General features: G+C 34.4%; 1 pseudogene; it reads right to left on the bottom strand.

Annotated features, from left to right (window-relative positions):
* Window positions 1–2,135: 2,135 nt before the first annotated feature.
* LOC138089547 (tigger transposable element-derived protein 1-like) lies at window positions 2,136–5,957 on the bottom strand (annotated as a pseudogene).
* Window positions 5,958–23,196: the final 17,239 nt, after the last annotated feature.

Below are 23,196 nucleotides of genomic sequence, written 5' to 3'. Positions count from 1 at the left end.
TCGATTATTTTTTTCGAGTACACAGTAACTCAGAATTTACTATTTTTATGCCAAATTGTTTTATTAATCTGGATCTTTCTAAATAAACATGTATGGAATCCTAAGCATTTAGCACTAAATCAGTCTCTTGAAACATAAAAAATGAATACAATATTCCGAATGTCAATGAACTCATGATCTTGGGTGGAAAGGTGAAGGGTAAAGAAATTTTGCCATTGTGTGATTCTCATTTAAGGAAGATGTTTTGCCAGTGTAGACAAGTTTGCATTTAGATTTGGAGGAAGTTTCTGGAAAAGTCTTTTCAGATTTATTGATATCAGCTAAATCTTGAAACACCAGCACATGTTAGCAAGAAGCCTAGGGGAGGAGATGACAGTCAAGGAAGGATAGGCATAGAATCTGTAGTAGAGAAAACATAGCACATCTAGGAGAGATTGAAACTTAACTCCACAAGGCTGGAAAGTTAAGAAAGATAAAAACACTGACAATCTGCATGCCATGAATGCTAGAGTTTGGATCTTTCACTGAAACAAAGGTGATTTTCAAAAAGGATAATACTTCTGAAAATGGTCAGAACAAAAACTACCATTTTTTCTGTAGATCTTACAAGGTTTTCACTACCAAACTGACAAAATAAACAAAACTGCAGGCATGTCTCCCCATGAAGAAACTATGACTACTTTAAACAACTTTGGAATCACCTTGTTTATAAGTTAATATTTGTATTTGGTATAATCATCAAAAAGCACCCCTTTTATATTTTAAAGTAGACTCCACACAAATGTACATACAAATATTTGGAGTATTAATTTATAAGGAAATGATAAATCCAAGTAATTTGAAAACTTTATAAAATCAGTGTGTTCTCTACATAAACGAATAATTCTATGCCACTAAAATGACAAATCTCTAAAATACTATGGTTTTTACTTAATTTTTAAAAATAAATCTAGATTTTATAATAAAACAGTTATAATAGAATTATTAAGTGTGCCCTATGGTTGTGTGATTTATTAATAGCTATATTGATATTAAAAATATTAAAGGTTTACTTGCAGGCTTGCTTTGAGTAAGATAAGCTTAAAGGGACAAGATAATAATAATGTACACATTTAAATTAAGAACAATAATCAGTAAAAGGCCTCAAATAGTGGCCCACAGCTAAGTTTTGTTGGTAGAAAGATTCTTATATTTTAATATTCACATTTTATAGAAGATATTAACCTCTAAAAAAGTAATAATAAAAATAAACTGATTCTGACTATTGTTATAGGAATGATTTTGTGTGTTTTTCCTTATCTAACACATTTTAAATAAAATGCTGACAAAGATAATTCTCAATATTCACACTAGAAGGTGGATGTTGTTATTCCAAAAGGCTACTAGCATGTTCTATACAATAAACATGCTTCTTGAATTTATATGGTGATAAGACAGCCACCACAGAGTTGTGGGCTACACAGACTCAGTGATACTCACTTCCAGTATCAAAATATGTATTAGTCAAGGTTCTCCAGAGAAGTAGAAGCAATATGTATGGATCTGTACAGACATACCTCTAGATATCTGTCACAGGTTCAGTTCTAGAGCACCTCATTAAACCAATCACACAGATATCACAGGCTTCAAAGCATATATAAAAGTTATGATTACATCATGAAAAGTCAAAGCATCAGTTGCTCAGTCGTGTCCAGCTCTCTACGATCCCATGGACTGTAGCTCACCAGGCTCCACTGTCTGTGGAATTCTCTAGGGGAGAATACTGGAGTGGGTTGCCATTCCCTTCTCCAGGGGATCTTCCCACCCCTTGGACTGAACCCAGTCTCCTTCCTTACCCAGGGATTGAACCCAGGTCTCCTGCATTGCAGACAGATTCTTTACTGACTGAGCTATTAGGGGAAGCCCAGATTGATCAGTATGGTGGCTACTAAACACTGGGGTAGCTATAGAAATTTTTTAAAATATAATACAAATTAAGTTTGCTGCATTGATTGACTCTTCCTTCCTGGAATGGTATCTCTGTGGTATGCCATGCAGCTTAATAGCACTTTACCCTTGACAGAACATCTTTCAAAAGTGGAGTCTGTCCTTTCAGACTCTGCCACTGCTTTATTGACCTAGTATTTGTAACACTCTTAATCCTTTGTTGTCCTTTCAACAAATTTTACAACATCTTCATCAGGATTCCATCTCAGGAATCCACTTTCTTGGCTCCTCCATATGAAGCAACTCCTCATCCATTAACGTTTTATCATGAGATGGCAGCAATTCAGTTACATCTTCAGGTTCTTTTGCTAATTCTAGTTTTTTTGCTATTTCCATCATATCTGCAGTTACTTCCTCCACTAAAGTCCTCGACCCTTCTAAGTCATCCATAAGGGCTGGAATCAACTTCTTCTGGATTCCTGTTAATCTTACTTGAATATCTTCCAATGAATCACAGATGTTCTTCATGGCATCTACAATGGTGAGTCCTTTCCAGAAGGTTTTTCAATTCACTTGATCCATCAGAGGACTCACTCGCTATCTATATGGCTACAGTCTTATGAAATGTATTTCTTAGATAATAAGACTTGACATTACTTCTTGATCCCTGGGCTGAAGAATGAATATTGTGTTAGTAGGCACAAATAAATTAATCTTTTATACATCTCCACCAGAGTTCTTGGGTGACCAGATGTATTGCTAATAGGCAGTAATATTTTGAAAATAATATTTTTTTTTTTTCTTGAGTGGCAAATCTCAGAAATGGGCTTAAAAATTCAGTAAATCATGTTGTAAACAGATGGTCTGTCATCCAGGCTTTGTTGTTTCATTTATAGAACACAAAAAAAGAAAATTCAACATAATTCTTGAGGGCCCTAAGATTTTCACAATAATAAAATAGCATTAAACTTAGAATTGCCAGCTGCATTAGCCCCTAACAAAAGAGTCAGCCTGACCTTTTAATTTTTGAAGTGTTGACTTCTCCCCTTAAGCTATGAAACTTCTACAAGTGTCTTCTTCAAATAGTAGGCTGTATCATACACTCTGAATGCAAAAGTAGGAAATCAAAAATACCTGGAGTAACAGTCAAATTCGGCCTTGGAGTACATAATGAAGCAGGGCAAAGGCTAAGAGTTTCTCCAAGAGAATGCACTGGTCATAGCAGATATCCTCTTCCAACAACACAAGAGAAGACTCTATACATGGACCTCACCAGATGGTCAATACTGAAATCAGATTGATTGTATTCTTTGCAGTCAAAGATGGAGAAGTTCTATACAGTCAGCAAAAGGAAGACTGAGAGCTGACTGTGGCTCAGATCATGAACTCCTTATTGCCAAATTCAGACTTAAATTGAGAAAATAGTTAAAAGTACTAGACCATTCAGGTATGACCTAAATCAAATCCCTTACAATTATACAGTGGAAGTGACAAATTCAAGGGATTAGATCTGATAGACAGAGTGCCTGAAGACTTATGGATGGACGTTTGTGACACCGTACAGGAGGCAATGATCAAGACCATCTCTAAGAAAATGAAATGCAAAATGGTTGTCTGAGGAGACCTTACAAATAGCTGTGAAAAGAAGAGAAGTGAAAGGCAAAGAAGAAAAGGAAAGAAATACCTATTTGAATGCAGAGTTCCAAAGAATAGCAAGATGAGATAAGAAATCCTTCCTCAGTGAAAATAGAAGAAAACAATAGAATGGGGAAGTCTAGAGATCACTTCAAGAAAATTAGACATACCAAGGAAAGATTTCATACAGAGATGGACATGAAAAAGGACAGAAACAGTATGAACCTAACAGAAGCAGAAGATATTAAGGAGAGGTGGCAAGAATACACAGAGGAATTATACAAAAAAGATTCTCATGACCCAGATAATCACGATGGTGTGATCACTCACCTAGAGCCAGATGTCCTGGAATGTGAAGTCAAGTGGGCCTTAAGAAGCATCACTATGAACAAAACTAGTGGAGGTGATGGAATTCCAGTTGAGCTATTTCAAATCCTAAAAGATGATCTATGAAAGTGCTACACTCAATATGCCAGCCAATTAGGAAAACTCAGCAGTGGCCACAGGACAGGAAAAGGTCAGTTTTCATTTCAATCCCAAGGAAAGGCAATGCCAAAGAATGCTCAAACTACCACACAATTGCACTCATCTCACACGCTAGCAAAGTAATGCTCAAAATTCTCCAAGCCAGGCTTCAACGGTATGTGAACCATGAAGTTCCAGATGTTCAAGCTGGATTTAAAAAAGGCAGGGGAATCAGAGATCAAGCTGCCAACATCTGTTGGATTATCAAAAAACAAAGAAAGTTCCAGAAAAACATCTATTTCTGCTTTATAGACTATGTCAAAGCCTTTGACTATGTGGATCACAACAAACCATGCAACATTCTGAAAGAGATGGGAATACCAGATCACCTGACCTGCCTCCTGAGAAATCTGTATGCAGGTCAAGGAGCAACAGTTAGAATTGGACATGGAACAATAGACTGTTTCCAAATCAGGAAAGGAGTATGTCAAGGCTGTATATTGTCATACTGCTTATTTGACTTATATGTGGAGTACACCATAAGAAATGCTGGTCTGGAAGAAGCACAAGCTGGAATCAAGATTTCTGGGAGAAATATCAATAACCTCAGATATGCAGACGACACCAACCTTATGGTAGAAAGCAAAGAGGAACTGAAGAGCCTCTTGATGAAAGTGAAAGAGGAGACTGAAATTGTTGGCTTAAAGCTCAACATGCAGAAAACTAAGATCATGGCCTATGGTCCCATGGCAAATAGATGGGGAAACTGGAAATAGTGACAGACTTTATTTTTGGGGACTCCAAAATCACTGTAGGTGATGACTGCAGCCATGAAATTAAAAGATGCTTGCTCCTTCGAAGAAAAGCTATGACCAACCTAGACATCATATTAATAAGCAGAGACATTACTTTGCAAAAAAGCTCTGTCTACTCCAAGCTATGGTTTTCCAGTAGTCATGTGTGGATGTGAGTGTTGGACTATAAAGAAAGCTGAGTGCCGAAGAACTGATGCTTTTGAACTGTGGTGTTGGAGAATACTCTTGAGAGTCCTTTGGACAGCAAGGAGATCCAACCAGTCCATCCTAAAGGAAAACAATCCTGAATATTCATTGGAAGGACTGATGTTTAAGCTGAAACACCAATACTTTGGCCATCTGTTGTGAAGAACTAACTCATGGGAAAAATTGAAAGTGGGAGGAGAAGGTGACCTCAGAGGATGAGATGGTTGGATGGCATCACTGACTCAATGGACATGAGTTTAAATAATCTCCAGGAGTTGGTGATGGACAGGGAAGCCTGGCGTGCTACAATCCATGGGGTCGCAAGGAGTCAGACATGACTGAGTGACTGAACTGAACTGATACACTCTGAGAATCTGTTTAGTGTTACTACATTCATTCATTATTTTAACTAAATATCCTGAGTACTTGCTGCAGCTTCTACATTAGCTTCTTCACCTTGCGCTTCCATGTTGTAGAGATGCTTTCTTTCCTCAAATCTCAAGAATCAATCTCTGTTGGTTTCAATTTTTTTTTTTTTTTTCCCCTGCAGATTCCTTACCTCTTTCAGCCTTCCTGGAATTGAAGACAGTTAGGACCTTACTCTGGATTAGGCTCTGGCTTAACGGAATGTCGTGGTTTGTTTGATCTTCTATTCAGACCACTCAAACTTTCTCTGTATCCTCAATAAGACTGCTTCATGTTCTTATCATCTGTGTGTTCACTGGTATGGCAATTTAATTTTCTTCAATAACTTTTCCTTCCCATTAACAATTTGGTTTTTTGGTACAAAAGGTCTAGCTTTCAGTCAATCTCTGATTTACACATTTCTTCTTCTGTAAGTGCAATCATTTTTAGGTTTTGAGTTAAAGCAAGAGATGTGCAACTCTTCTTGTAACCGGACCACTTAGAGGCCACTTTAAGATTATCCATTGGCCTAATTTCAATATTATTGTAGCTCAGGCAATAGGGAGACTTGAGGAGAGGAAGAACATCGGAAACAGCTGGTGGGTGGAGTGATCAGAACACATACATTTATCAATGAAGCTTGTTGTTTCACATGGGCACTGTCCAAGTTGCTCATTACAATAGTAACAACAATTTCCACAGTAACAACAGAGACTGTTGATCACAGATCACCATAACAAATACAATCATAATAAAGTTTGAAATGTTTTGAAAATTAACATACATGACACAGAGACATTAAGTGAGCAAATGCTCTTAGGAAAATAGTGCAGATGCAGAGTTGCCATACACCTTCAACTTGTACAAATCACAGTATCTGTGAAACACAATAAAATGAAGTACATGTATGCTTATGTGTTTCTGTGTGTGCATTGGATAGATATATGTATATGCATATGGGGCTTCCCAGGTGGTACTAGTGGTAAACCACCTGCCAATGCAGGAAACATAAGAGACACTGGTTCAATACTTGGGTTGCGATGATCTCCTGGAGGAAGGCATGGCAACCCACTCCAATATTCTTGCCTGGAGAATCCCCATGGACAGAGGAGCCTTGGGGTGGTAGGGGGTTATAGTCCACAGGATTGCACCGAGTTGGACACAACTGAAGTAACTGGGTACACACACATGTATATATACTATACACACACACACACACACATATATATAAAGATAATTATTATCTTTTTATATATAAAAAGATAGTTGACTCATGCAATCATGGTAGCTCAGAAGCCCAGCTTGTCCTCTGTAAGCTGAAGACTCAGAAAAGCTGGTGATGTAATTCCAATCCAACTTCAAAGGCCTGAGAACCAGGAGAATCTAAGGTGTAAGTCCTAGTTTGAGGGCAGAAGAAAGAAGATATATGTCCAGAGAAATAAGTCAGGCAGAAAGTAAATGCTCTCTCCTTCTGCTTTTTTGTTCTACTCAGATCCTCAGGGAACTATGATTTACTTTGTATGCCAATTTAAATGCTAATCTCATATGGAAACATCCTCACAGACACACCCAGATATAATGCCCAACCAAATAGCTGGGCACTCCTCATCTCATCAAGTCCACACACATAATAAACAACCAGGAGTATGAAAGTGATATGTTAAGATGACTTTTGTTTAAAAGGCATATATCTTTCATCAAGTAAAAAATTTACAAGCATAAATACAAGTGTTGCTGCTGCTGCTGCTAAATCGCATCAGTTGTGTCCGACTCTGTGCGACCCCAGAGACAGTAGCCCACCAGGTTCCCCCGTCCCTGGAATTCTCCAAGCAAGAACACTGGAGTGGGTTGCCATTTCCTTCTCCAACGCATGAAAGTGAAAAGTGAAAGTGAAGTCGCTCAGTCGTGTCCGACTCCTAGCGACCCCATGGACTGCAGCCTACCAGGCTCCTCCGTCCATGGGATTTTCCAGGCAAGAGTACTGGAGTCGGGGGCCATTGCCTTCTCCAAAATACAAGTGTACAAAGGATTATTTTGAATTTTTTTTTTTTTTTAGACTAGATGGAACATCACCTTTTCTGAAGATTTTCATAGCCTTTCTTCTAGCAGCACTGAGACAAAAGATATCTGTTAGTTCCTCTGAATCTGGAACTGTGCTTGAAATTTATCCCCAGAGTACACTCCTCTGTAGCATCACCTTCCATACTCATGGCAAACAAAAACTACTTCTATGCTACTCCTCTCTTCTTTCAAGTTACTGCAGCTTCATCCTTCAAATTACTTGGTCAAAAATAGTAACTTGCATTGCTTTTAAATATTGAACTTTCTGTTTTGTAACATATTTATGTAGTCCTTTGTTATTTCCCATGCTATAACATGGCATGATGTTTATGGTACTGTGTGCAAACTGAATGTGTTAAAGCTTGCCAGCCAAACATTTATTAACAATTCATATGAATCAATGATCAGGAAAAAATGCTTTAAGTATTTTACGTCAAAGCTGCTACCAGGTGCTTTACTGTTTTCAATTATATTTTAGGAAATTAATTGGGGATTTTAGCCTAATGTGAAATTCATAATAAATGTCCCATTAACAAAACTGCAAAATAGACCATCTGATGCCATTTGGTAGCAAAATTACTACTTTTCAATAACGTATTTCTGAAGTTATGTGGGAGACACATGTATGTCTATGCCAGGAAACCTGTTGTTTTTATTGACACACTAATGGTCCTTTATTACATATAAGATTTTGAGCAAGGGAATAAAATGGTCCAATTTTCGTTTTTAAAAGACATGCACTCCCTTGAAACCTTTCAAGAAACCAGATTTTATATGTATAATTTACAATGATGGGGAAGTATTTTTATTGCACTTTTAGTAGATGTTCTGTACATAAAGCATGAAATGGTTCATGTCCAAACACTATAATTCAGAAGCAATAATAATATAAACATTTAAATAAAAAAGATTGATCATTACAAATATATTATTTTGAATATTATTTTCTACTGATCAGTGCATTTTCATTTTATTGCTGGTAATAGTAAAACTTTATTTCAGACTTCCAAAAGAAAATACTTGTCTCTGAGGTATATTACAGTTTCACATCTGCTTATTTATTCCCCTCTTCTTTCTGGAACTGGAAATGAATGCTGTTGAAATATACAGCTAAAAATATTTGTCAGGTATTTGTTATAAAATGAAACTTTCTTAGTGTCTTGACTCAGCTCATTCTATAAACACTATTCATTTTAATAACTCTTAAATATTTTCATTATTATTTTGCTCTGCTTTCTAAGCCAGAATATCTCTATATTGTAAAGTACGGTTTCATACTGTATCTCACCCCAGGCTTTCCATCCCCCTCCAAATTCTGTGAACTTGGCTTTATATCAACCACTATTCTCTAATGTTTGGCTTCTATCTAGATTTATGCTATTTATTCATTCTATTATGCATATTTATTAATTAATGATATTTTCCTTCAAGAATAAAATAGTCTAAAAGTAGAAGATTTCATGCATGTGTGAGTGTTGTTACTTCAGTCATGTCTGACTGTTTGCAACCCCATGAACTGTAGCCCTCAGGCTCCTCTGTACAGGACTTATAATCAAATAATTTATTGGTAATATGGAAACTTTTAAAAAATATATTTGCATCAAAATCTTCTCTAAAGAAAATGGAAAAAGACAAAGTAAAATAAGACAAAACAAAAAACAAACTCAATCAGTTGGAGTGAGTAACCCAACTCCAGAAAGGGTCAGATGATTGCTTTGCTAATATTTGGAGTTTCCTTTTGACAAGTCACATATGCAAGATGAAGTTGTCAGTTGAATTAGTAGGGCAATGGCAGCTATTATGTCAGTGACTTGGTGTAAAGAAGGAACATGTCTGAGTTAGCTATATCAAAGCCAGAATTAGGGAAGTGTCTGATTTTTATGATTTGTATAGTCCACTTGATAAATCATACCTTTCTTAAAATATCCCTTTGTTGGTTATTTGAGGTGTATAAACTTTTACTTATTTTTGTTTTTGTTTTGTACTTTAAATATGAATCAAAGTGTTATGCCCCATTTCAAAGGGACTCAAAGCAAGCACTTGCCCCGTGTATCAATTCCATTATTATGCCTGCAGTTCTATTGAAAAATACAAAATGCAAAAGTGGAGGGTTAAGTATTGAGGTATCATAGTGATGTTGACAAAGACAGAAAAGTTTTATTGAGATATAATTGACATATAGTACAGCACAACAATTTGACTTACTTACATCGTTAAATGATTACCACAATAAGTTTAGTGGACATTCACCATCTCATATAGATACAAAAAAAAATGTTTTCCTTGTGATGAGATTCATCTATCCCATTAGTTATTTCTTTTTATTACTGAATGGCATTCTGTTCTACAGATGTAGTACACTGTGTTGACCTATGCATCAGTTGACAGATCTTTGAGTTGCTTTTAGTTTTTGGTGATAAGATAAAAAGCCATTATAAACATTTTCACAGAGGTCTTTGTAGTCAGTAAATAATAATATGAAGAGTAATTTAAATTAAATATGCTCTGTTTTATGTTGTTAAAAACAGGTAATCATTAAAAAAAGGTTACACTTTAAAAGGAAGTCAGTTAATGGTATTTCAGTCTTAAGTCTCGTGTCTTAATCTGAGATCTCTCATGTTCAAGTTGAAAACATTTGGGTAATTCTTTAAGTTTTATGAGTCAGAGACAACTAAAGAGACTTAGCATGCATGTGTGAAACTTTGAATGTGAGTTAAAGACTGTGAGCACATTATTTCCAGTGCTTGTTGTCCATATTACAAATTTCTGTCTTAAAAGTTATTTTGGCTTTGCAGAAATATCATGCTAAAGCAGATGGCAGAAGAAAGGAAACACTTTCTCATAGAATAATTTTTGGACTATCAATAAAAGCTGTCTAGTTAATGACCAGGTATTAAGCCAAACCCGCCTGGCACAAGGTCATTCAATATCCTTTCCAGCTCAACTTGTTTTGGTCGACTAGTTTAAATACACTTCTATGGAGAAATAGTCCTGTGAAAGTGAGCGGAAAATAAACCAGCAAATAAAAGACAATCAATCTGAAAGTGTAGCTACTTTCTAGATTCAATCTTTTTCTGCAAATTTTCTAAATGTGATGAAAGACTGTTAACACACACACAGAGAACAAACTCTACATGGTTAAAATAATGAATGGACCAGAGTTTAATCAAGTGCTAGCAAATTGGTTTTCTTAAATGGCTTCTATTTTGCTCGCAGAAAATTGCAGTCCAAATATCATATTTAGACTCTTTTAATGTTTACCTCTATAGTGATGAAGACTATGAAAATAGCAGTAAGTAGACATTAAGTGAGAGAAAACAAGGTTTCTAGGAAATGGTATCATGGTTTTAATCATAGTAGATTCTCAAGAGCTATGTGGATCTTTATCAATTGACCACAATAAAATATCTTGACATGTAGCTTTCTGCCACTAATAACATAGCAGAATCAGTAGACAGTAATGGGGGCCTCATTTTTAATGTGTAAGAAACTTCTTTGCTGGCCAATATGTTTAACTGAAAAGTCAATCTTGGGATTTGTAGAAAGCCTACCAATAGATAGATGGATATTTTATCTAACTTTTTATATATTTGAGAGTTAAAGATACATGCAAATTAACTTACTTATTTTAATTCCTACTGGTTTGATAGATTGAATATATGTGGCTAATTCTTTCTTGCTGTGTTATTGATAATTGCCCTTTTATCACCATCTGGTATCTGTTTGCTCTTTTAGTCCATTGTGCCCACATAATATAATTAGTTAGCTTTGCTTCAGATTGCCCATGGGTGATAAATTTTCATAGCAATCCTACAAAATATTTTGTGTCTTTAGAATACGATGTAGGTTTCAGCAAATGTTTGGAATTCTTAGTAAAATTTTGAAATTTAGCAATATATTGGAACTCATTCAAGGAAACTGACTAACATCTAGACATTTTAGAGGTATGCTTTGACTCAATAATCTTCCAAATTATTACAGATTACATGTACTTTTGTATGTTCAGAAATGTTCATTTTTTCTTACTTCTCTTAAGAATGTATGATTTCAAGTCACCTGTGCACTATCTGAGATTTTTAACAAAAATGACTTTAACCTTTGCAGACTGCAGGCTAAATCTTTATTTCTTATGAAATGAATATTATCTGTTATTAATTTCAAAATTCAGGGCAATCAACAATATATTGCTTCCTTACTTAAAAATATATACCTTTGGAAGACGAAATTTTAGATAGTAATTTTTAAAAAACTGTACTACAATATTTATTGATAAGCATAAGCAATAATGAGAATAAAGGCAGCAATTAAGAAATGAAAGCACTAAATCTAGATACAAAATGACAGAAAAATACTTGAGAATAGATATTTTGCATAACTGAGTAGAGAATAAGTTGGGCTCTGTGTAATTAAGATATTTTTACTAAACTAGGTATTTGGTAACTAATGGAAGGAAGAAACAGTGGATAGAGTAGACCAAAATGAAAGGAAAACATACATAAACACAAGAAAATGTACTGTAAGTTTATAAGGACTATGAGGACTAGATTAAGGGCTACCCCCTTCAATGGGCTAAAATCATGTAGTAGTGTGTAGTATTTGCATGTAATGGAGGATGAAAAAATTTTTTAAATAAATTCTAGTAAATAGATACATAAGTCATACAGATATCTGGTAAACCACAGAATGCGACTATAACTCTGAATGACTATAAGAAATTCTCTAGCATAAAAAGGCCAGTCTTCACGTTACAGAAATATGACAAAGGTTTATAATGTTCCCATGAGTTCTCTCTAAGACTAGGAAAATTTAATAAGAAAATCAATGTTTATTTATTAGTCTCTCTGGAAATCATTTTAAGCTTATTTAACTACAATTAATAAGGACATTACTATATACTTTTGCTGTTCAGTTGCTCAGTAATGTCCAACTCTGGACTGTAGCATGCCAGCTTCCTTGTCCTTCACGGTCTCCCGGTGTTTGCTTAGACTCATGTCCATTGAGTCAGTGATCAACCTTCTCGTCCTCTGCTGTCCCCTTCTCCTCCTGCCTTCAATCTTTCCCAGCATCAGGATCTTTTCTAATGAGTCAACTCTTTACATCAGGTGGCCAAATTATTGGAGCTTCAGCTTTATCATCAGTCCTTCCAATGAATATCCAGGGTTGATTTCTTTTAGGATTGACTGGTTTGATCTCCTTGCAGTCCAAAGGACTCTCAAGAGTCTTCTCCAACACCAGTTCTAAAGCATCAGTTCTGCAGTGCATTAGTGGTTGGGGCATAGACTTGGATTACTATGATATTGAATGGTTTGCCTTGGAAATGGACATAGATTATTTTATCATTTTTGATATTGCACCTATGTACTTCATTTAGGACTCTTTTGTTAATTATGAGGACCACTTCAGTTCTTCTAAGGTATTCTTGCCTACAGTAGTAGATATAATGGTCATCTAAATTTGCTCATTCAAGTCCATTAAGTTCACTGATTCATAAAATGTCAAAGATATCATTCTTGCCATCTCCTGTTTGACCAATTCCAATTTACCTTGGGCTTTTATTTTGGATAGGGAAAAATGAAAGTTTTCTTTGTGTATCAGTGAGCTTTATGTTTACCTTTGTAAAACACAAAGTTTTAAATTAATAATTTTATATTTAAAAGAGTCTAATATAATTGTAAGCATAATTTAAATAATATGTAATTTATTAGAAAACAAAACCAGAAGTCCTCCAGCATTGAACCCCCAGTGGTAAAATTTAGTGTCAAGCTTTGGAAACCTTTTTTCAATATATATTGAACATACAGTATTTTTGTTCACAAGCACATAGACACACATCATGTAAAAATACAGGTTAATTTTTATGCTAAAAGTAATAATCTTTCTATTTTTGCAATCTAACTTCCAAGAATTAATTTCTTCTAATACAGCTATATATATAAGTGTACATATAATATATATGCATGGATTAAGAAACACAATGCATTGAATACTTAGATACCCACCATGAGTAAAAGCAATTGAACATATCAACATTATTTACCTGACTAATCTTACCACTAGAAGGCATCTTTCCTCTGTTTTCTGTTTCATTTCTTTGTTTATATAATAGTTTAAAATATGCTTTCAAATATAAATGAAATTAAACTATATGCATTTTTTTATTTTTTCACAATGATGTATGTAGGTTTTACTTATGCCAGTTTAAATAGATTGTGTTAATTTTTCACTTTTACTAAATTAGTTATAAAATTTCCATTCTTGTTCTATGATGTGGTACAATTTGGGAGCAACGTTTTCTTTTGAAGCAAGCATTACAGATCAACCATTTAAAAAAAAATCCTAAAACTGTAGGACTTTGGTAGGAGTGGGTGGGGGTATTTTTTACAATTACTATTTCTACATTTATTGGGTACTAAATTACATTTTCTATTTCTTCTTTTATTTTGCATTTTACATTTTTTCTAAGTACTATTTTATAAATTGCTACACTTTAAAATATTTTTTACTGTTCAAAATTTCTTTTGTCCAAAATTATTCCAACATTTCATTTTAATTTTTTTGATCTTATACTCTGCATTTAAAATTAGTTTTATAAAATGATCTCTGTAATAATCACTGCTTATATTATGAATATATCACAATATATGCAAAATGTATTCACACATCTAAAATTAAAATCAAGTGAAACTGTATGCCATCAGAGTATAAATTATAAACAAATATTTAACTTTAAATATAGAAAGAAGGGGAAATAAGAGTAAACATATTGTGATTTTTAAAATCATTAATTATACAGTGCCTCCAGTTTTCCAATAAAATGATTTAAACTCTTACTTATAGAATTGCAACAAAGATTTAATTATTGTTTGGGCAGGGAGAATATGCATAGGTATCTAAATTCTTATTCAAGTCTTAAATAATCTAGACCTGATGCCCAGTTATTACTACTGACTTAATTTCTGTATTTCTTCTTATGGGTCTTCAAAGTTAATTCCTATATTTCTTGAGTCTCCAGTCTTTTTTCTTTCTTGAATAATGTTTTCAGTATAGGAAAAAAATTAGAAGTGTTTGTTCACATAATTGACTGATATTTTGACTGAACACCCCTTTGAATATGATCATCTATGTTTAGATTTAACTCATGCATTTATTGAAACTGAGATGAATGGTGTGCAATTTAACTTAGCATATGTGTTAAAACAGATGGTTGTCAGTCTTGAAGTTCCACATTAAAAATTCTGGAAAGAATGAGATTTCTAATTCCAGAAAGAAAAAGTAGACATATTTTTCTTTATTCTCCCACTATGCACAAAGAAAAGCACCCAAACCCTGCACAATATATATAAAGTAAACACAAGAAGATTCTAAACATAAAGATTAATTATATTTTAAATATTTTGTTCATGGGTATAAGGAGACTCAAGAGAAAAAAAAAAAAAAAACAGTGATGGGTTCCCTGGGGTGTCTTTCTGCTTCACATGCCTCAAACTTAGAGATGAAGAAACTGGTGAAGCCAGGAAAACTAACAAATATACCAAAACACCCCTCCCCAACCAAAGCCTACTCCTTCTAGCTAAAAAATCAGTAAAGAGGCATCCTAGCAAAAACAAAACAAACAAAAACCATAACTTTTAGACGTAACAATCTATTCTACTCCATCCAAACAGAGAAGAAACAAATGTGCTTTTTATCCCACAATAAAAATGGTTGAGTAAGGATCCTAAACACTAACACTGGTCAGGCTGTAGAAAGTTATTTCAACACTCTTGCTGGAGGGGTGTCAGAAAAGGCCAAGTAGATTGCTGGATTTCATCCCTATTGGGTAGAAAACATTACCAAACAATTTAAGAAGAATCAATATTAATTCTGCACATTCTCTTCCAGTGTATTAGTTGCTCAGTCATGTCTGATTCTTTGTGGTCCCATAGACTGTAGCCTGCCAGGCTCCTCCGTCCATGTAATTCTCCAGGTAAGAATACTGGAGTGAGTAGCCATTCCCTTCTTCAGGTGATTGTCCTGACTCAGGGATCAAATCCAGGTCTCCTGCATTGCAGGCAGATTCTTTACCATCTGAGACACCAGAGGAGGGAAAACTCAACTTATTTAAAGAGGCTAGGGTTACCAGGATAACAAAATCAGATCAAAACAGTACGAAAACCAAACCAAAGAAAACCTACATATCATTAACCTCCATGAAGAGAGTCACAAAAATTCTTCACTTACTTTTAACAAACAGAATTAGTAATATATAACATTAAGTATATATCATAAACAAGTGGGCTTTATCCTGGAATAAATCAGTCAATGCAACTCAAAATCTTAACAGGTTAAAGAAGAAAAATCACATGATTGTGTCAACAGATTAAAAATAAATGGGCACAATTCAATACCAATTAATCATGAAACTGTCAGGAAAGTAGGACCAGAGGGAGACTTTCTAAACTTCATAAAGAGTGCCTATCATCAATCTATAGCCAGCATTTCAAATATTGATGATAGACTGAGAGCTTTCTCTGTGAGTTTGGAAATAGACAAGGAATAAGGATGCTCACTCTCATTCTTACTCAATATACTACTGAAAGTTCTACCAGTGCAATAAGGCAAACAAGAAATAAAAGGCATAAGTGCAGGGGGCTATATTCAGTATTTTGCAAAAATCTCTCTGTTTCCCTGGTGGCTCAGAGGTTAAAGCATCTGCCTGCAATGTGGGAGACCTTGGTTCGATCCCTGGGTTGGGAAGATCCCCTGGAGAAGGAAATGGCAGCCCACTCCAATATTCTTGCCTGGAGAATCCCATGGACCAAGAAGCCTGGTGGGCTACAGTCCATGGGGTCACAAAGAGTCGGACACGACTGAGCGACTTAACTTTCACTTTAACTTTTATAATGGAAAAGAATCTGAAAAAGAATCCCAAGTAATTTCCCAAAAAAAGAAATATTTCTGCAATTACTAATTGAATTCAGAAAGGTGGTGGAATACAAACTACACATATGAGAATAGATTATACTTCTACATAGTAGAAATAAACCTATGAACAAAATATTTAAACTATAATATCATTTACAATAACTCAAAAATGTGAACACTTTGGTGTAAATATATCACAGCATGTTGTGTCCAGCTCTTTTTGCAATCTTATGGACTGTGTAGCCTGCAAGACTTTTCTGTCCATGTGATTACCTGGGTAAGAATACTGGAGTGGGTTGCCATTTCCTTCTGCAGGGGACATTCCCGATGCAGGGACTGAACTCATATCTACTGCATGGGCAATCAGATTCTTGACCACTGAGCCACCAGGAAAGCCCATGTACATAATTTCTGTACTGAAAAGTATAAAATACAGATGAAAATAATCAATAAATATCTACATAAATGGAAATATATATTACCCTAATTGATACATGAATTTGATATAGTTTCCACCAAAATTCAACACGATTTATATAGATAATAATACAACCATTCTGAAATCCATATGAATGCAAAAAGAGACTAGAATACTTAAAATAATTTTTAGAAAAAATAGAATAAATTGGAAGGGATCAGTCTACCTCTTTTCAAGATATGCTTAACCTTTCATATAGTTCATTATGTACAATGAACAAGAATTTTGGTGTTGATATGGTATATAAACATAGATCAGTGGAACACAACAGAAAATCAACAAATAGATACATATAAATATATCCAACTGACTCTGATACAGGTGTAAAAGCAATTCAATAGTGCTTTTGGAACAAATGGACATCTATTAACTCATAGTAGGCTATATACTAAATGCAGAGCTTAAAAAGAAAAGTAGAAAACTCTTCAGGATTTAATGCTAGACAGAGACTTCTTAGAGTTGACACCATGGTATAGTTCATAATAGGAAAACTGAACAGACTTTATCAAAATTAAAGTTTTTTGCTCTGTGAAGTGTTAATCAATCAGCTGTGTCTAGCTCTTTGCAAACCTATGGACTTTAGCTCTACACTCTGTGAAAGACGCTGTAAAAAGATAAAAAGAAACTACAGATTGGAGTAAAATATTTTCTATATACCTTAAAAATCAAATTAGTATAGAGATTATATAAACCATTCCCAAAACTCTACAATAAAAATTAAAAATCCAACAAAGAAAGAAATAAAAGGCAAAAAGAAACATTTTAGCAAAGAGAATATATAGATAACAAATGAAAACATGAAACGATGTTAAACATCACTAGTCATTAGAGAAATGGAAGTTAAAACCACAATAAATACCACTGAACATTTACCAGAAGGGTTAAAGTAAAACAAAACAAAACAAACAAAAGATAAAAACATCAACAAAATCAAATGCAGGCAAAGGTTCAGAGCAACTAGACCACTCATTTCAGGTGGGAATGTAAATGGTAGTAACTCTGTAAAACAGCTTGGCAATTTCTTAAACTAAACTGAACTGAACATGCAACTAACATGTTTCAGCACTTGTAGCCTTGAGCATTTATCCCAGGGAAATTAAAATTTATGTACATAGCAGCCTTATTTATTACAGTCCCAAACTAGAAACAACACAGATACCTTCGATAGGTAAATAGGTAAAAAAAACTACAGTGCATTCTTAACAACAGAATTTTTGTTGTTATTTAGTCACCCAGTCATGTCCGACTCTTTGCAACCCCATGGACCGCAGCACATCAGGCCTCCCTGTCCCTCACCATCTCCTGGGGCTTGCCCAAGTTCATGTTCATTGCATCAGTTATACTGTCCAGCCATCTCATCCTGTCACCCTCTTCTCCTTCTGCCTTCAATCTTTCCCATAACTAGGGACTTTTCCAATCTGTTCGCATCAGTTGACCAAAATAATGGAGCTTCAGCTTCAGCATCAGTCCTTCCAGTGAATATTCAGTGTTGATCTCCCTTAAGATTGACTGGTTTGATCTCTTTGCTGTCCAAAGGACTTTCAAGGATCACTTCCTTGTTTTGGTGAAAGGGCTTGCATAACTCAATGAAACTATGAGCCATGCCTTGCAGAGTCACCCAAGATGAATGGGTCATAGCAGAGAGTTCTGACAAAACATTGTCCACTGGAGTGGGGAATGGCAAACCACTCTAGTAAACTTCCTGTGAGAACCACATGAACTGTATAAAAAAAAAAAAAAACAGAATAACTACCCAGTGATAAAAAAGGAAAGAATTGTTATATACCACAACCTAGGCCAATCTGCAGAGAATTATGATGGGTGAAAAAAAGCTAGCTCTTAAAAGTTACATATAGTATGTTTCTATTTATATAATATTCTTAAATTGTCAGGATTATAGAAATGGAGAACAAACTAATAGTTGGCAAAGGTAAAGGTGGGAGTAGTGGTGGATGCGACGTCAACTTTCACTTTTCACTTTCATGCATTGGAGAAGGAAATGGCAACCCACTCCAGTGATCTTGCCTGGAGAATCCCAGGGATGGGGGAGCCTGGTGGGCTGCCGTCTATGGGGTCGCACAGAGTCGGACACGACTGAAGTGACTTAGCAGCAGTAGCAGTGGTGGATGAGAAGTAGATGGGCTATAAAAGGACAAAAATGAGGGACACTTGCAACGATGGAATTGTTTTGTATATTGACTATAATAGTATCCTGGTTGTGATATTTTACTATAGTTTTTCAGATTGTTTCCATTTATAGATACTGGGTAAAGGGCATAGTGCTTCCCTTTGTTATTTTTTACAACTGCCTTTGAAGCTAGAGTTATCTAAAAATTCTGCTTTGAAAATGTTTAAGTTTTAAAAAGGCACTTATAGTACTTTTCTTGGTGAAGAATGAACTATTTTCAAGACTCAAGTTAAATATTGGCCTTTCTTTACCAAGCTCTCTCTCTCTGATTAGCCATCAGTAATACTGACAATGTTTCCTTTCTGAATCATGGTTAACTTCTTTTGGTTGACATGCCCAGACCTGCCTTAAATCTAATGACAAATGGGAGAAATGGAATTCCAGAGTATATAAGTAAGGTTAGGTAAACATTTTCTTATTTGGTAGAAAATGGCAATCCACTCCAGTACTCTTGCCTGGAAAATCCCATGGACTGAGGAGCCTGGTAGGCTACAGTCCATGGAGTTGCAAAGAGGTGGACATGACTGAGCAACTTCACTTCACTTCAGACCTTGAGTACTGACACGGCACCCTTAACAGTGTAACACAAAGTCTGAGAATACACTGTTATTGACGCTTCCGTGATGGCAAGTATCTCTTTTCACACAATGGCTCTTACCACTTCACACAAGGCTTACCTGCAGGAGCAAATGGCAAGGAACTTGAAAGGAGAGCCATGTCAATCACTTGTATTTATTGAAAACCCTTTGTGCTTCTCTAGTTTGCAGACTGGATTACATAACAAAGTAGTCTGCATTTAGTGGTCTTGGTGCTTTTTTTTTCTCTTCTGTCTTAGTGTTTTTTTATTTCTATTTAGATTTAGCAGTGTTAGTGCCTTTTAAAATACACCATGCCATTTCTATCTAGCCTACCTCATTTGTGTGTACTTCCATCACAACACCAACATATTGCTATTGCTTTTAGTTTTGAAATGTATATTCATATTTGCTGTTATACTATAGTGTCAATTCCCTGACAACAAAGACTGATATATTTCATCAAACATGGGACACATCTTAAAAGTGCCTATGTGTTTTGGAGATTTGGGATAACTGGATTTTGCCCTATAAGCATTGTGATTTTATTTCCTGCATTGTGAATATTTTAAGAATGAATTATCTTTCTTTATTTTTCCTCAAATCCTTTGTGTAAACAACAACAACAAAATACATATATACACAAATATATATATATATAAATTTATACAGACACACTATATATACAAACATACATGTATATATATTACATATACATATACATATGTACACATATATGAAATAGGGTGTTATACTTTTTTTACTTGGAATTTTTTTACTTAAAAATATTTTTACATAACAATATTTATTTTATGAATAAAATCTTCCTCCTCTTTGTTAAGATTACAGAGTACTGTAATTTTTTCAGCAATTCTTCTATAAACAGGTATTTGGTTTGTTTCCAATGTTTTGTAATTATAAGCAATGTTGTAATGAATTATGTCCATACACATTTTTGTATTGCTGCATATATACAACTTCAGGGTAAATTACCAGAAGTGGGGTGTCAGAGTTGAAAGGAAAAGGTACACATATTTTGTTAGAATTTTCAAATTTCTTTCCAACATAATTTACCAGTTTTGCATATCTACCAGCAATAATTAGAGTCTCTTTATCCCCAAATCCTTGCCAAATGAATGTGTTAGCATACTTCAAAATGTTTGCCAATCTCTTCAGGGAGATGTGACATCTCACTGTATTATACATTTGTCTTCTCTAACTGGGAGTGATACGAAATATGCTTTAATATGTTTAAGGGACATTTAAACATATTTTTTGCCAAATTTTAAATGAAGCTTTTAGTCATTTTTACTCTGTATAATATATATTTATAGTGAACATATGTAATATTATGCATGTGTACACATATATATTCACATACTTATTATGCACATGTATGTAAATTTGTATATATGTTGAAAATAAGTTTATCTCAGTTTGTTGTTGGTGTTTATGCATTTAAAATTAAGTTTTGGATTGCATATTTTTTTAAACTTTTATGTAATTGATTTTATCCAAGTGTTTAGCCGCATGGTTAGAACATTTTCCCATGTATCAGAATTATAGAGGAATTTATTTATGTTGTTTTCTAATACAGTACTGTTTCACTTTTTACCTTTATATTCTTGATCCACTTAGAGTTTATTCTATTCCTGTGTATGTGTATTGTTCATTTCCTTCATTTTTCTCAGCAAAAAAAAAGAAAAGAAAACTCTGATTTGAAAAACATTGAAAAAATCTATAGTCACAGTTCCCAAGGAAATCATTTAATATAATAGATGTGAAGAGTCAAAGCTATGTTTTTTACCAGTGTTCATGTATGGACGTTGAGAGTTGGCTGAGCACTGAAGAATTGATGCTTTTGAAATATAGTACTGGAGAAGACTTTTGAGAGTCCCTTGGACAGCAAGGAGATCAAACTAGTCAATCCTAAAGGAAGTCAACCCTGAATATTCACTGGAAGGATTGATGATGAAGTTGAAACTACAATAATTTGGCCACCTGATGTGAAGAGCCAACTCACTGGAAAAGATCATGATGTTGAGAAAGACTGAGGGAAGGAAGAGAAGGGGACAACAGAGGATGAGATGGTTGGATGGCATCACTGACTCGATGGACATGAGTTTAAGCAAGCTTCAGGAGATAGCAAAAGACAGGGAAGCTTGGTGTGCTGCAGTCTATGGGGTCGCAAAGAGTCGGGGACAACTTAGAAACTGAACAACAACAATATATTCTGTAGGATATTTTGGGCGTGTACATGCATCCTTTGTGCCTATTTAACTATTTCTTGATTTTGGTGGTTCAGATGGTAAAGAATCTGCCTGCAATGCAGGAAACATAGGTTTGATCCTTGGGTCAGAAAGATCCCTCGGGAAGGGAATGGCTGCCTACTCCAGTATTCTCACCTGGAATTTTCCATGGACAGAGGAGCCAGGTGGAGAGTAGGACATGACTGAGTGACTAACACTTTCAGTTCTACCACGTTCCTGTGGAAACATATTTCAAGGCATGAATAACATTCCTTTATTATTGTCTCCTACTATTTATACCTATTTTCTTAATTGGAAATGTACAGTAATTATCTTTCTTTAATACTAAAAATATTTTGTAAAAGATCATCTTTACATAGAGATTTATATATACGTATATGTATCATTAAAATAATAAAGAAAATTAACCTTTAATTATATGAAAAATATATAACTTTTAAATGTCTTGTTTAAAAAATAACAAAAATATTACATTTATTGACACTGGGTATTATATTTATTGGCATTTAGGAGGGAAATATTTTACAAGAGAGATTACTCAATTTCCTATGAAGGTGACTGAACATAATCTATGTCAATTTTTGCTTGGGAAAAGGTCATATTCCTCAGCCAAGTTTTAAATGGGTTGAAACTCTACTCAGCGTATTCTACTGTTAGTCAATTATCTTACTAGAATTCTTGTACTCAGGCATATAGAAACTATTATAATGTGAGTAGAGAAATTATTGCATTAAGCAGTATAAGTCAACACAGCGGGAGTAAAAAAAGGCAGAGAGACAGCAGTAAAAATAAAGTACTAAAATTTTAATATAATGAGAGATATGACAAAACCCTATATATATGTGGCAGTTGCATTAACAGAATGTCTAGTCTTAGGTCACTCATCATCAATGTTTTAAGTTTTGAAAACTTTTTCAGTATACTGAAAGATATGTGTAACAATGTATAAAGACATAAAAGTATATACCATCTATTCAAAAAATGCAGGATGCCTTTACTTTTAATTGTGGAGCAAATGAATAAATGCTAATTATATAATATTCAATTTAGATTTCTTAATTCTAGCTTATTTCTAAGTTTAGTGAGTACTAGTATGAGAATAGATTGACAAAGTAAAATATTTTTTATTGCCTCCACTTAATAAATACAGAATACTCAAATTTAGATATAAATGTAAAAGAAAGACTAACATTTTTTCCTAATTTTTTTTCTTCTGGCCTTCTATAAACAATCATTCATGTCTTATTTGTAAGCATTTTTGATTCATAAACTGATTTTTTAATCATAA

The sequence above is a fragment of the Capricornis sumatraensis genome, chromosome 13, assembly GCF_032405125.1.
Source record: "Capricornis sumatraensis isolate serow.1 chromosome 13, serow.2, whole genome shotgun sequence".
NCBI lineage: Eukaryota > Metazoa > Chordata > Mammalia > Artiodactyla > Bovidae > Capricornis > Capricornis sumatraensis.
The sequence above is the reverse complement of the archived record's forward strand: the minus strand, read 5'-3'. Positions and strand labels throughout refer to the sequence as shown.